This window comes from Pinus tabuliformis, chromosome 5_2 (genome assembly GCF_031772625.1).
Source record: "Pinus tabuliformis cultivar Carrire ecotype Pingquan chromosome 5_2, CPIR1, whole genome shotgun sequence".
Lineage (NCBI taxonomy): Eukaryota > Viridiplantae > Streptophyta > Pinopsida > Pinales > Pinaceae > Pinus > Pinus tabuliformis.
Window position 1 is genome coordinate 464,271,783 of NC_142306.1, and position 13,344 is coordinate 464,285,126.

Genomic DNA, 13,344 nt, shown 5'->3' on the forward strand with positions numbered 1-13,344 from the left:
AAAAGGGTTATGAAAATGACACAGAGCAACTGTTTCGAGGCTCTGGAGGTGGTAGGTAGCTTGTTGCAGTCAAGATCACGATGATACAAATGAAAAAAAAGGTGGTGAGTGCGGTCAAGAGAGCGTACTTAAGCTTATGGGAGAGGTTTGCGGTTATGAGATGAGGTGGAAGGAAGGGTAAGTTACCCTCATTCGGACATTTGGTCCCCACTACAGTGTCATCATGAAACATTATGTCGCCTACCTGCAATCATTTCCATCATTCGTATTGGAATTCAAAATATCCACCACTACCTGTTTTGAGATTCTTATGGGTTGACTAGACACACATGCAGAGTGAACTCCGGTTGAGCGCTGTTGAAATGGATGAGGGTGGCTAGTTAGCTGGACATCAATCTAGTTAATCTCAACCATCCCATTTGTTCATACAGTTTTGGATCATATAGATGCAACAGAGGAACAGGTTTAAACACTTACCTGTAAGTCGAAATGTGTGCACTAAAGTGCTGTTGCATGCCTAGACTTTGGTGCTATATCCATGTACTTCTACTGCCATATGCTTGTGGATTCTAGATAGGTAGCTCAGTTTCCTTGTATAGGTGATCTTCGATTAGGATATGGCTTCTTACGTGTTTTACATACCTATGGCTACACCAATTCTGATTCTAGAGCTTTATTTTTAAGGGGATCAGCTGCTACAAGAATCCTACAGGAGTTCCTGTAGCTGCTTCTCCCTCTAGAATTTTTAGCTGAGGTTTTTGAAGGGACTTGGGAAGAGTCTATTGAAGATTCTGACGATCATCGAGAAGTATTCGGTAGGCTGTAGGTAAGTGGTAGGGGTGTTGTTTTTTATTTCCTTTTTTTTCTTTTTGAAAAACAGGATTTCTGTGTGTTATTTGCAGGGAGTAAAGAAATGATTAGAAATGTGGTGGTGCAGGTATGGAATGGAGTGTTATGATGATAGATGGCTGTAGGATGGCCCACAGGCCTTCTGTGAAAGTTTCCAACTCTTCAATCCCTTCTTTGACTTGACTTCGAGCTCTCTGTGATTTCTACAGGAGCCTCTTATAGAACACATAGTGCCTCTTGTAGGATGCACAGATTTTAGAAAAAGCAATACCAAGGGATAGAAAAAGACAGAAATGATGGAAGAGTGTATGGAATAGATGTAATAGGCTTGTGGCATGTCTCCTTTCCTTCTGTGGTCCTCCTGCGACCTACAATGCACTCAAAAGAAGTTAATTTTTTTTTTTTTTAAGAGACAGCCAGAGTGCCTCCAGGAGGCTTTCACCCTACCTTCCTCTGTTGGGCACCTCTAAGGGGAGGTTTTCACCCAAGGATCTTTATTCTCCTCTTTTTTTTTTTGTCATCTCTGGGCGACCTCAAGAGAGGTTTTTAGCCCTAGTATGGGACTCAAGTGCCTCATAGAGGTTTTCACAGGCGTCCTTATTATATATATATATATATATATATATATATATATATATATATATATATATATATATTAATGAGTGGGTAGAGTGGAGGCAGAGGTTTGCTCCATGACCAACACTGTTTTACTCAGCTCTTCAATGAATTATTTCTTGGAGAGGGGCTTCTTGTAGATTTTCAACCTATGCCCATTGACAAGCATGGGGATGGCTTCCTCATCAATAATCATAATTAGAACTGAGCCATTGTCATTGCATTTTTCTATAATGTATGGTCCTAGCCATCTTGTCCACATCTTGCCCTTGAAATCTTTATACCTTGAGTCATACAGCAGCACCCAATCTCCTTCTTGGAATTGTTTCTCCTTGATGCTTCTGTCGTGCCATATCCTCCTCTGCAGCTGGATTACTTCTGTGTGGAGAAGGGCCTGCAATCTCTGTTCATCCAATCCATTAAGCTGGAGTAATCATTCGCTTTGTGCATGGATGAGATCTAGGCCTAGTTGAGCTGCCATTGTTAGTGTATTGTATTCAAATTCTATTGACAGCAGAGCCTTCTTTCCATAGAACAACTCATAGGGTGTGAATCCTGTGGTGGCCTTCAAGTGGTGTTGTAGGCCCAAGTGGCCTCAACCAATTGATCTGCCCAATCTTTCCTGCTGCTACTCACTACCTTAGTCAAAATTCCCTCCAAATCTCTATTGGTGACTTCCACCTGTCCATTGGCTTGTGGATGGTAGGGGGTGGAAGTCTTGTGCTTCATTTTATGATGGATGAGCAGGTCTTCAATCAGATTGGAGGTGAACTGACTGCCCTAGTCTGTAACCAGTTCTCTTGGATACTCGAACTTATAGAATATGTTCTCTCTTAAAAAATCAGCTACTTTTTCTTTAGTTGCTGCCTTGATTGCCTTTGTCTCTACCCATTTTGTTAGATAATTGGTGCACACAATGACGTATTTTTTCTAGTTTGAAGGAGGGTCGATAGGACCCATAAAGTCCATGCCCCACTTCTCAAATGGCTCAAAAGTCACTTGAGGCTGCAAGGGCATCTAATCCTTTGGAGTAGGTTTCCCCATCCTTTGACACCGATCACATTGGCTAATATATCTCCTCACATCTTGATGAAGAGTGGGCCAATAGTAACCTACTCGTAGAATTTTGAAGGCATTCCTCTTTGTTGAAAAATGGCCTCCACAGGGCCCATCATGACAGGTCAGGAGAATGTCAAAAACTTCCTCCTCCCTGACACATCTTCTCAAAACCTGATCTGGGCCAAGTTTGAAGAGATTGTCCCCAATCCAAGTGAAAGGGGCACTTTTCCTCACGATCTTGCTCTTCACTTTTGAGGACAGGTGTGGCGGGAATTGTGCTAAAACCAAGTAATTCACTATATCAGCAAACCATGGAGAGAGTACTGAGCTAACGAATAGGTGTTCATCTAGCATCCGATCATCCACCATGCCTTCTTCATCTACAGGAAGATTTATTCTAGACAAAAAGTCAGCAACAACATTTTCCTTACCAAGCTTATCAACAATGGTTAGATCAAACTTCTGCAATAAAAGAAACCACCTAATAGTGCGAGCATTCACATCCGGTTTGTTCATTAAATAACTAATTGTAGCATGATCAGTGTGTACAAAGGTTTGATAGCCTATGATGTAATGTCTGAATTTATTTAAGGAATGTACTACAGCTAGGAGTTGCTTCTCGGTTACTGTGTAGTTCAACTCTGCCTTTGACAAATTTTTACTTATAAAGCATATGGCATAAGGTAACTTTTCATCAATTTTCCCTAAGGCTACTCCTATTTCTTTGTTCGAGGCATCCATGTGAATGTGGGAAGGTAGGACCCAGTTTGGATCTCTCAAAATTGAGGCAGCCACAAGTTTACCTTTCAAGGTATCTAGGACTTCTTGATAATTGTCAGTCCATATGAACTCGACATCTTTCCCCAAAATACCAAACAATGGAGATGCTAGCTTACTAAAATCTTTAATGAATCTTCTATAATATCCCACTAAGCCTAGGAAACTTTGGACATCTCTCACCTTTTGAGGAGGTGGGACCCTTTGGATGATGCAAATTTTGTTGGGGTCCACCTGTAATCCTTGCTAAGAGATTGCATGACCTAGCACAGTCCCTTCAGTCATAAAGAATTCACACTTTTCTGGGCTGAGGGACACATTCATTTCAATACACTTGTCCAAAACTTTTCCCAAGTTAGACAAAGCTTCCTGGAAGTTAGAACGATAAGGAGTAAAATCATCCATATATATTTCCACTACATCATGAACTAGTTCAGAGAATATACTCAATACTTCTCTTTGGAAAGTGGCGGGAGCATTGCACAAACCAAAAGGAAGGACCCGATATGCAAAGGTACCCCAAGGACAAGTGAAAGTGGCCTTGTCTTGGTCTTCTGGGCTAATTTGGATACGATTGTACCCGCTAAACCCATCTAGAAGGAGAAAAACTTTCTCCCCACCAGACCATCTAACACTGGATCTATGAAAGGCAAAGGAAAATGGTTCTTCTTGGTTGCCTTGTTCAGTTCCCAATAATCAACACAGATTCTCCACTTACCATTTTTCTTTGGCACTAGCACCAAAGGAGAGACCCATTCACTATCAGATATGGGGTAGATGAATCTTGCATCTAGTAACTTTTGCAATTCTTCGTTGACAATGTATTTAAGGGCTGGATTCATCCTCCTTTGAGGCTGCCTGACTGGTTTGCAATCTTCCTTAATGTAGATTTGATGAGTACAGACCAAAGGGTGCACTCACTTCATCTCCTTATAGCTCCAAGCGAAGGCATCCAAATGGTTTCCCAATAAGCTACACAGTTCCTTCTCCTGAGAGGTGGATACAGATGAGTTGATTTTCAAGGATCTTTTTGGGCCGAACTCTATATTCTTAACTCAGAGAGAGGTCAAGTCGGCCACACAAAAATGAACTAAAGGATTGTCTTATGTTTCTTTCACTATCTCTTCTAATGGCAACATACTAGGGGGTGGATTCTGAATCAAGTTTTCAATGAGATCATCCTCAGTTTGTGCCCCCCCCCCCCAGGCAGCTTCTACTGCACACAGTGGTGCAGAATAGACTTCATCCTCATCTTACTCCTCCAACCAGAGAGGTAGTTCATGTTCTAACAAAGGTTGGGTAGGAGGGTATAGGAATAGCTACTTGGACATATGCCCATTCTTGATTGTCATGTTCCCAGCTCGAAAGCTAATGTAGGCGTCTGCAGTAGCTAACTAGGGTCTTTGCAGGATGATAGGATACCCAATGAGCTTTTCCTTCAGCTGGAGAACCAGGAAATCATCAGGATACTCCCAAGAATCAATGGATACCATTACATCTTCCATAATCCCTTCAGTCATCACGGTGGAGCGGTCTGCTAACTGCATTACTGTTGTGGTCTTTCTCAGGGAGCCCTGGAGGCTGAGCTTGAGCATAGTGTCCTTGGTCATCACATTAATGGCAGCCCCCAAATAAATTAGCGTATGGGGGATCATGGTGCCATTGATGTGGACATCGACTACTGGGCTTCCAGGGTCTAGATTCTTTAGACAGATTATCTGCCCCAACATCAGGTCAGATAGTTGTCCTATGACATTGATGGCTGGGGCATCTCTCTTGCACCTACCTGGATGCCTGAAGCACATCTCTTTGATCATCTTGTTGTATATAGGCACATTCTTTGTGACTTGGAGAAGTGGTATCTTTACACATAATTGTTTCAATTCTCCCAAAAGTTCAGTTTCTTCTGGGGTAGGTTGTGTTGTTCAAGATAATCTCTCAAGAAAGGGTGGAATTGCTTTCAGTTCACTTTCCTCTTTATCTTCCTCATCCTCCTTAAGGGGAGGTTGGCTATCTAGGAGAACCTTCCCAAATCGTAGGTTAATCTCCTTAATCTCCACAACATAGGTTGGGCATGATGGTTCCCCACTATATACTTGTTGAGCTTGTCTGTTATTCGGGTTTAGGTTCAGTTGAGCAGGCATTTGGGGTTGCCTTGGTGGAGCAAGAGGCAATAGTTGCAGTTGAGCAGGTGGTGGAGGAAAAATATTGGGAGGAGAGTTGTACTAGGGCCTCCACCCCTGATGAGGTGCATTCCACTGAGGTTGTGGCTGAGCATAGGGGTGAAATGAATGAGCAGTTGGTTGAGCATGATATTGAGATGGATATTGTTACAGGGAAAAGTGTCTACACAGAACTACTTATCCCACTAAGGTGCGATAGTTGCCTTAGAAACAAACAAAGTAAAGCTACTTTCATTTTTCCTTTATGAAATATATATGAGAGAAGAACACAGAAGACCAACCTCTGTCTTGCGCTAATCTCCTAGTTCGATTCCTCTCTCTCTCTTGATAGTCTTTCACTACTTGTTCCCTTGCACGCCCAGCTTCTCAAAGTACATGTAAGATCACAGTAGCATAGCACTACACAAGAACATGGATCTATAATCATAAAAAATCAAGGATTAGATGTAAATTGACCATACAAATGCATAAAACATAAGTGACACAAGAGTATGGAGGAAAACTTGAATAACTTTTATTGATAAACAAGAAAGAGCCAAGAGAGTTACAACCAGTTGTTCTGACCCAGCATCATCCTCTCAGCAAGGAAGCCCCTCTTCACCTCATACAAAGCTCATATCACCCAACAATCTGATGTTGTCTCAAGAAACCAACAGCAATTCCTTACAATATGCAAAATTCCAGCCTCTGGATCTCTGGGATGAGGGATCCATATATAGATATCTGTAAGGGAGATGAGTCAACTTGTGATTTGATTAGTGTCTTCCCTCTGATAGTTCTTGCTTCCACTTGGAGATTGATGATCTCTTACTCATCCTTGGTCGAATTCAGAGAGGCAAGTGTTACAGGAGAAGTTTCTGGAAGTTTCCATGCCTCTCCACCTCGCAAAATGACACTCCCATTTGTCACTTCTTGCCCATCGCATCCCATAGAAGGGCTTTTTGAAATGCAACGCACCTACACAGTGTATTTAGGTGAGATGCAACACACTTTGCCTATGGAGCAGCTGAAATGATCCTGTTTTGACCAGTTCTGAGCAATTTTTCATGGAGAACTTCTGGGAGAAGCTGTAATCAGTTGACCTTGTTCCTTTAGGGGGTAGAACAACACTTTTAGGGACTTAGGAGCCCTTGATTTATGGAAATTTCATGCTTGGGGTTGTAGTGCCCAAAAATGTCTATAACAGTTGCCCCTAAAGCATGAGGTCGTTAATCTTTTGATGTCGGGCGAAATGCTTTATTATGAGGATCCGAAGTTCTCTCAAGCTGGGAGGAGACCAGTAATAAGATACAATACAATACATTATCTTCATAATATTTTCATGATCTAGCTGAGGCGGGCATTCCCATGCTCAGCTTTATAAATTCATTTTCATGTGCATAGGACAGACAATCGTCTGAGTGTAGACTGATGATTCTGGTAGAGCCATCATCCCTTTGATTAGATGATTATCTGTGCAGCAATGATGTACATTTGATGTCTTTATTTCCCTGAATATGTATCACAGCCCGGATGGATGAAACTAGATCCGGGGTCTTCAATCTTGTTCGATCTTCACTCGAAGTACAAGTCTATCCATGTGAGAGATGTTCTGGAGTCGAACATGGAAAGACATCGCCTGATTACCAGCCAATGATGCAAGCTGTTAACAGGCGCGAGAGGAATCACCGATAATGATAATGACCCTCAAGGTAGTATAGTACAATTCACATGGTGTGAATAAAGGACTTGGCGTCGAACACCACACAAAATCTTTCGGTCGAAGGCCATTGATGTAAACCTGTCACCGGAAGTGAGAAACTTGCCATTGAGGCATGCAAGCTTCAAAGTACTGAACGGGGTGTTCCTAAATCGACTTCTTGGATAATGAGCTGATGTCGACAAGAAGCAATCCATCACAGGAGGGCCTTAATGAATCCCACATCAATGACACGGAACGGAGCAAATGATTTTAATGGAGGTGAAAACGATCTGATGATATAAGGTTCAGGGTGGCGGTCATGAAAGAATGAAGTGTAAATGTATTGTAGCGGGTGAGACACAGGTGAATTCTCTGAATGACTTCTCTTGAACATATCGGCGACACTGACATGATGGATTGGTAGCATTACCCAAATGTGGATGGTGTGATGGGACCATGGTGATGTGACCGGTGTGTTATCACAAAACCAGTACTAGGGACTGCAACCAAGCAAGGTCTCATGTAACTGTTTCAGACCATACTTTAGATTAGGAATTAGCCTTCCTAATCAGAGAGGGCTCTCTCACGACTCTTGACAAAATCCTTCAAACACTAGAGGGCTAACTCTTCACACATTTATAAAAATATAGCTGGTTGGACATACATCAAATTAGTCTTCATTGGGCTATGGAGTCTCTCACAGTTAATAAACCAAATCACAGTCATCTCATAGAAGCCAAGGCTCTTTGCATCATCAAAGGTTCAAACATAATTTACCTAAATCAAAGCCTGCTGAACATACAGGAAGTCAGAGCATTAAAAAATGAATTCTGAGTGATGTTCAAACATGCTTCACCAAAACCCACAGCCTGTCAAGCACACAGGAAGTCAGAGCATATAATATGAATTCTGAGGGATTGTACCATAACAAGGCTGTAAAAAGAACATTAAGAAACTAAACCACCATCACATTTGAACAAAAAGATGCATTGAGAATCTTGGGAAGAAAAAACCCTGTTTGCCATTACTGTAACAGTCTTTTCATAAGCTCTAAAAAACTCCGTTTTTGTATATACAATCCAACCCTTTTTACATCCTAACTTGGCCCATATATAGGCAAGCAAACTCAAACACCTCGAGCTTCCTCCTCCAGCATGAGGGGAGCCTCGAAGGTGGCTATTAACTTTTCCTACATGCTCTTAACTACTGCATTAATTACAAACATGCTGAACTAAAATTACACACAATCCTAATCCAACTAAAATACTAATTTCATTCTCCTCGCAGACTTGATGCTTTCTTGGATGCTGGACAGCTGTATGATTTTCATTATAGCTAAGATATGTTAAGGGAACAATCACCGAGTAAGCTGGTCTCGGATGCTAGCTGTAAGGCAGCTTATTAATTGATAAAATTAATCACCCTACATCCACGGTCCCCTGTCTACCATTCCTCTTCATCATTTAAAGACCACACTCCGAGTTCTTTGAACCTTCAATTAACAACGCATAACCCCCATATGCTATATGATCTTGATACTTTAAGGACCAACAGGTGTATCAACCGAACATTCTGGTAACTCCACCAATACCCTAGTAGCTCGGTCATAAATTGCCTTTTAGAAAACTTTATGAAAATAAACAAAATATTTTATTTTCCCTTCAAGACCTACACCTGTCACTGTTTGAGTTGTTATGAAACCCATGTATGATCTCCCTGCCTGAGTTTGAGACCTTCTTTTACCATTAACTGACCTCATCATCAAAATTCATTGTTTTTCCACAAAACGGCATTCTACAGCAGTTTCGTAGCGCGCTACGAAACTGCTGTAGATGTCAAAACAGAACCTATGTATCTTTGAAGCGTTTTCTACTTAGATCCATGATCTCTTCAGACATTTGTACAGCTATTAGGAACCTAAATAGTTTGAAGAAGATGAAGCTTGCTTCTGCCATTACATATCACAGCCAACTTGATTAGCATCAAACCAATAAAAAGCTTCATAAATCCCAACTGGAACATAAAGTCGGTGTAGTATTCCTTGCTGTCTTCAAATCTTCAAATGAGGTGATCCTTTGGAATGTGAGCCACTCACTGCCATCTTTAAAAGGTGATATGTCATACAGCATTTGATATAAAGTGCAACTCAGTGCCCATAGATCGTTTCCAGTTTGTTTGAGTTTTCCATCCTCATACCATTTAGCGCAGCTAAGGCCTTCGACTTACTGAATACAAAATAGCCCTTTCCAACTCTAAAAATCATCTTCACCTGAAACTGTAATATGAATTTAAATAAAAAGACTCATAACTGGCGCAGAAAGGAAAACATTTAAAGAGTATATTCCGGTCACCATTATTTAGCAAAGTGCTCCAGCTTCTCTGATATAAATTGCACAGCCTCTGACCATTCGTGCAACACCATGGCATTCAACTGCTGGATGTCTGAATTCTCCCAGCAACAAGGTATTGTAAGTAACAGAGGAAATATAGTTCTTCATGGGCAAACTTATATTCCGCTTCTTGAGACTCTGTTTTTTTTTAGGCCATGAAGAACTTGGTTAATTTAATTCCCAAATTTCAGAGCTGTGATATGAGCCGGTGAATTAAGTAAAGCCGAGGATCCATCTGTTTCTTCTGAAAGCAACCTAGATCTTCTCTGTAATATATTATGAACAAATGAACTCCCTTTCTGAGAAAACACATCAGATAAAGTATTTACTGCTTGGAAGATATCATGAGGTTAGGCACGAGTTGCAAACGAACCGCCAGATGGAGATTCACTGGTTTTGTTGTCTGCTACTTGAATTCTCCGCCATCCAATTGTCTCGATTCTGTAGGCTCCGGAGAAATAAATTGTAGGCCCGTTCTTATGCACCCCTTAACATCATTCACGGTTATGAAGATTCGATTTAGCATGATACCGAGGACGTGGACGTATATAGATCAGCCAAAAGGCTAAACCTAACTCCTTCAGCGCCATCTGTATTATGACTCACGTCGGTGCCAAACCAATGACCTAAAATTTCGTTCTTGTTTAAAAGTGCATGATGTCCACATTAACTTACATTTAACTTTTATCCTCAGATTGCTCAGATAGTATACGAGGACAGAACGGAAGTCTTGAACGAAAAGAACCCTGTTCGGATGGCGCAGGTGTATATGAATCAACGAACCATTTGAGAATTAATGCATTTACATTACCCCTTTGGAGATTCACTCAATTGAAGAAAACAAACAATTAATGACCAGATCAAGTATTCAAGGATGTCACTCAATTAGCGACAACCAAATCATTGATACTATTGCGTTCATACTATTCTAGTGATCTCATGCTTCAAACATTGCACTTGGACTCTTTCAGAACTACATTTTTCATATCTGCCTTCGCCTCCGCCATATGGATATTGTCGGACAAAAAGATACAAGTAATGCAGCGGCCTTAGCTCTTGAAAATCCCATTGTCCTTCTACAGTTTTCGCTCTGTTTGCCTTTGATAACGCGAGTTCAATCCTCCATAATAGTGTAAGAGGTTCGAAAACATATGATAAGCCAGAAGATTGGCCACTAAACCATAGACACTGTGATCATCTCCATAAACTGGTTTTTTCCACAAAAGGCTTGATAATTCGCTATGCATGGTTTTGAACAAAATCCCTTACTCCACAAAGTAGTTCAACTCATAATAGGGGTAATCTCTGTTCACAAGTGCATACCTTGGAATATGAATGCGAAATTTCTGAAGGCGCTCTGATCAACTTCTTTTGGGTGCTCCCATATATCCTTTTCTGTGCAGAAGTGATAAATTTTTGATAAGATTTTCCTTTGTTAGCGCAATGTTCTTAGCAACAGAACAGGTGCTCAAACGCCGAAGGTCCCCTGCCGCCAACATGCAGTGCAAAAGCTAAAATGACAGCTATAGGCATGCCAACCACATAGTATGCCCCAAGGTTTGCATAGGCACCCAACGTTTGCCATCCACATCCTCTAGCAATACCTTGGATGGCATCCATAAATGTTGAGGGTACAAGTAGTGGCATCATGATTGAAATGCATTCATCTACCTCTACTTCATTGCTATAAACATAGCCCCATACATTTCTGATAGAGAATAAGATATATCTTATCATAAGAGCCTCATTGACTGCCATACAAACCCCGACACACACTGATAACTGTGCAGTGCGGGAGCGTCCAGCTCCTAGTTCATTGGAAACTCGTGTACTTACAGCAGCACCCACGCCAAAGGGGATCATATATGCAACTGCATGAGTGCTAAGACAGATGAAGAGAACTGATATCTCAAATTCAGGCTTGGGCAACAAACCGGAGAAGAGAACAAGCATTTCAAAAGACCAGTATTCCAAGCAACGCATTACTGCAGATAGAATAGTAAGCTTAAGAAAGTTTGTAATGTCATATAAAGCTTCCCTTGAGAAAGATGTCCATGTCTTCTTGCATGCAGGGGAAGATTTAACATAAATTGATAGAAGTGCCACATTTAGCCAATTGGAAATGCTATTTGCAAGCGCAGCCCCTTTATTACCTAATCCAACTTTGAACATCAATACCCAACAACCGGGAACATGAACTTTATCATAAATATTTTTCAAATCTTTCAATCCATTGTGGCGCCCCGCTTTGTGAAAGAAGTTACAGATTGTGAAAAGACAATCCCCAAATATCAAACACTCCATTACTTATAACATTTAATAGATTCTTTGTCTAGAGGATTCAACACAACATCTCCTGCAAGTCTCCCACATTAGTATGTACATCTTTCACAATCACCCATGAGCCAGAATTCAGAGACAACTCCCTTAATGTATATGATGGCAATCCTACAATAGCTGTATCATCATAAGCTGTCTCCTTGAACATACTGCCACTGCTCTCATCAACATTCCTGGAGGGAAGAAGAACTCTGTACAATAAGCATGCTAGGATTTGGACTTTCACTGAAAACTCAAACAAATCCCCAGTTTCGTAGCACGCTACGAAACCACGCAAACAGGTAGCGCTGCGAAACTGCTAAAAAGAATTCTGGCGCTGCGAAACCGCTCTGACTTTAAGCCAAGCTAAAAAATTTTTGACAACAGCATTTTCAGTGATAACACGGTGAATGAAACAACCCAACCCGACTTGGATGCGGAGTGAAAGTGTCATGTTCAAGAGCGACTTGCTACCGACAAAGTTTCTTCAAGTTTTCTTCCCAATTTTCCCCAGTCATTGCTGACTAGCACCTCTTTATTTTTTTCAAGCTTGAGGAGGATAACATATGCTTGTTCTATAATTTTCCCTTCGGGCAAACCCATCGCTATGTTTTAACGAGCCTAGCGATAGTGAAACTCGTTCTTGTCTGCTATGGACAAGTTTGTCGCTATTAAGTTTTAACGAGTTTAACAACAAAGATAACTCAATCCTTTTCAATTTTAGAGAGTTTGAAAAGGAACGTAAAGGAAACTCCAAAATTCCTTTTTCGTCATCTAATCCCTTAAGTCCGAAAATGTATAAAACAATGTAGAAGGGATGAATTTTTGATACTTTTAACGAGCCGAACAAAACAAGCGCTCGATCTTTTTGTGTAATAATCCCTCAGGTCCAAAAAGATTAAAATTTAGAGGAGGGATAGCACTTTCGGTCCCTTTAACGAGCTGGAGAGGCCAATGGCTCAACAATCTTTTCATATTTTACGAGTCAGTTGAAAAGAGCTTAAAGGAGACTCGTCTTTTGAGGAACGAGTGATAAAATTGGGTAACAGCTAATTCCAGGTAAGGTTTGGAATTTTCCAATCACGATAGTGTTACAAGGATGGCTAGTGAGGTCACTCTTCGCAGCTGTTCCTCAAAAGGGGTAAACAATCAAATGGAGGTGAATGATCGGCCAATGCAGAGTGGAGGTGATGATGAGAACACGACCAAGGCTTTAAAGGCTGAAGTACTACATTCACGATGGTTATTTACCAGGAAATAGTTCATTTTTTAATGAGCTTAAACGCGGGGGGAAACATTTGCTCATGGCTTATGTTTGTTTTTTAACGAGCTTGAACTATGCACTAAAACTGCTCGATGCGGGTTTATTTTTTAACGAGCTTGAACCTTGCGGTAACACTGCTCGTGGTGAGTTTATTTTTTAACGAGCTTGAACCCTACAGTAACATTGCTCGTGATAAGTTTGCATGCC

The 13,344-nt window shown here is 41.1% G+C and overlaps 1 pseudogene; it reads right to left on the reverse strand.

The window, feature by feature from the left end:
• Window positions 1–11,003: 11,003 nt before the first annotated feature.
• LOC149159672 (protein DETOXIFICATION 16 pseudogene) lies at window positions 11,004–11,726 on the reverse strand (annotated as a pseudogene).
• Between the last annotated feature and the right edge of the window lie 1,618 nt (window positions 11,727–13,344).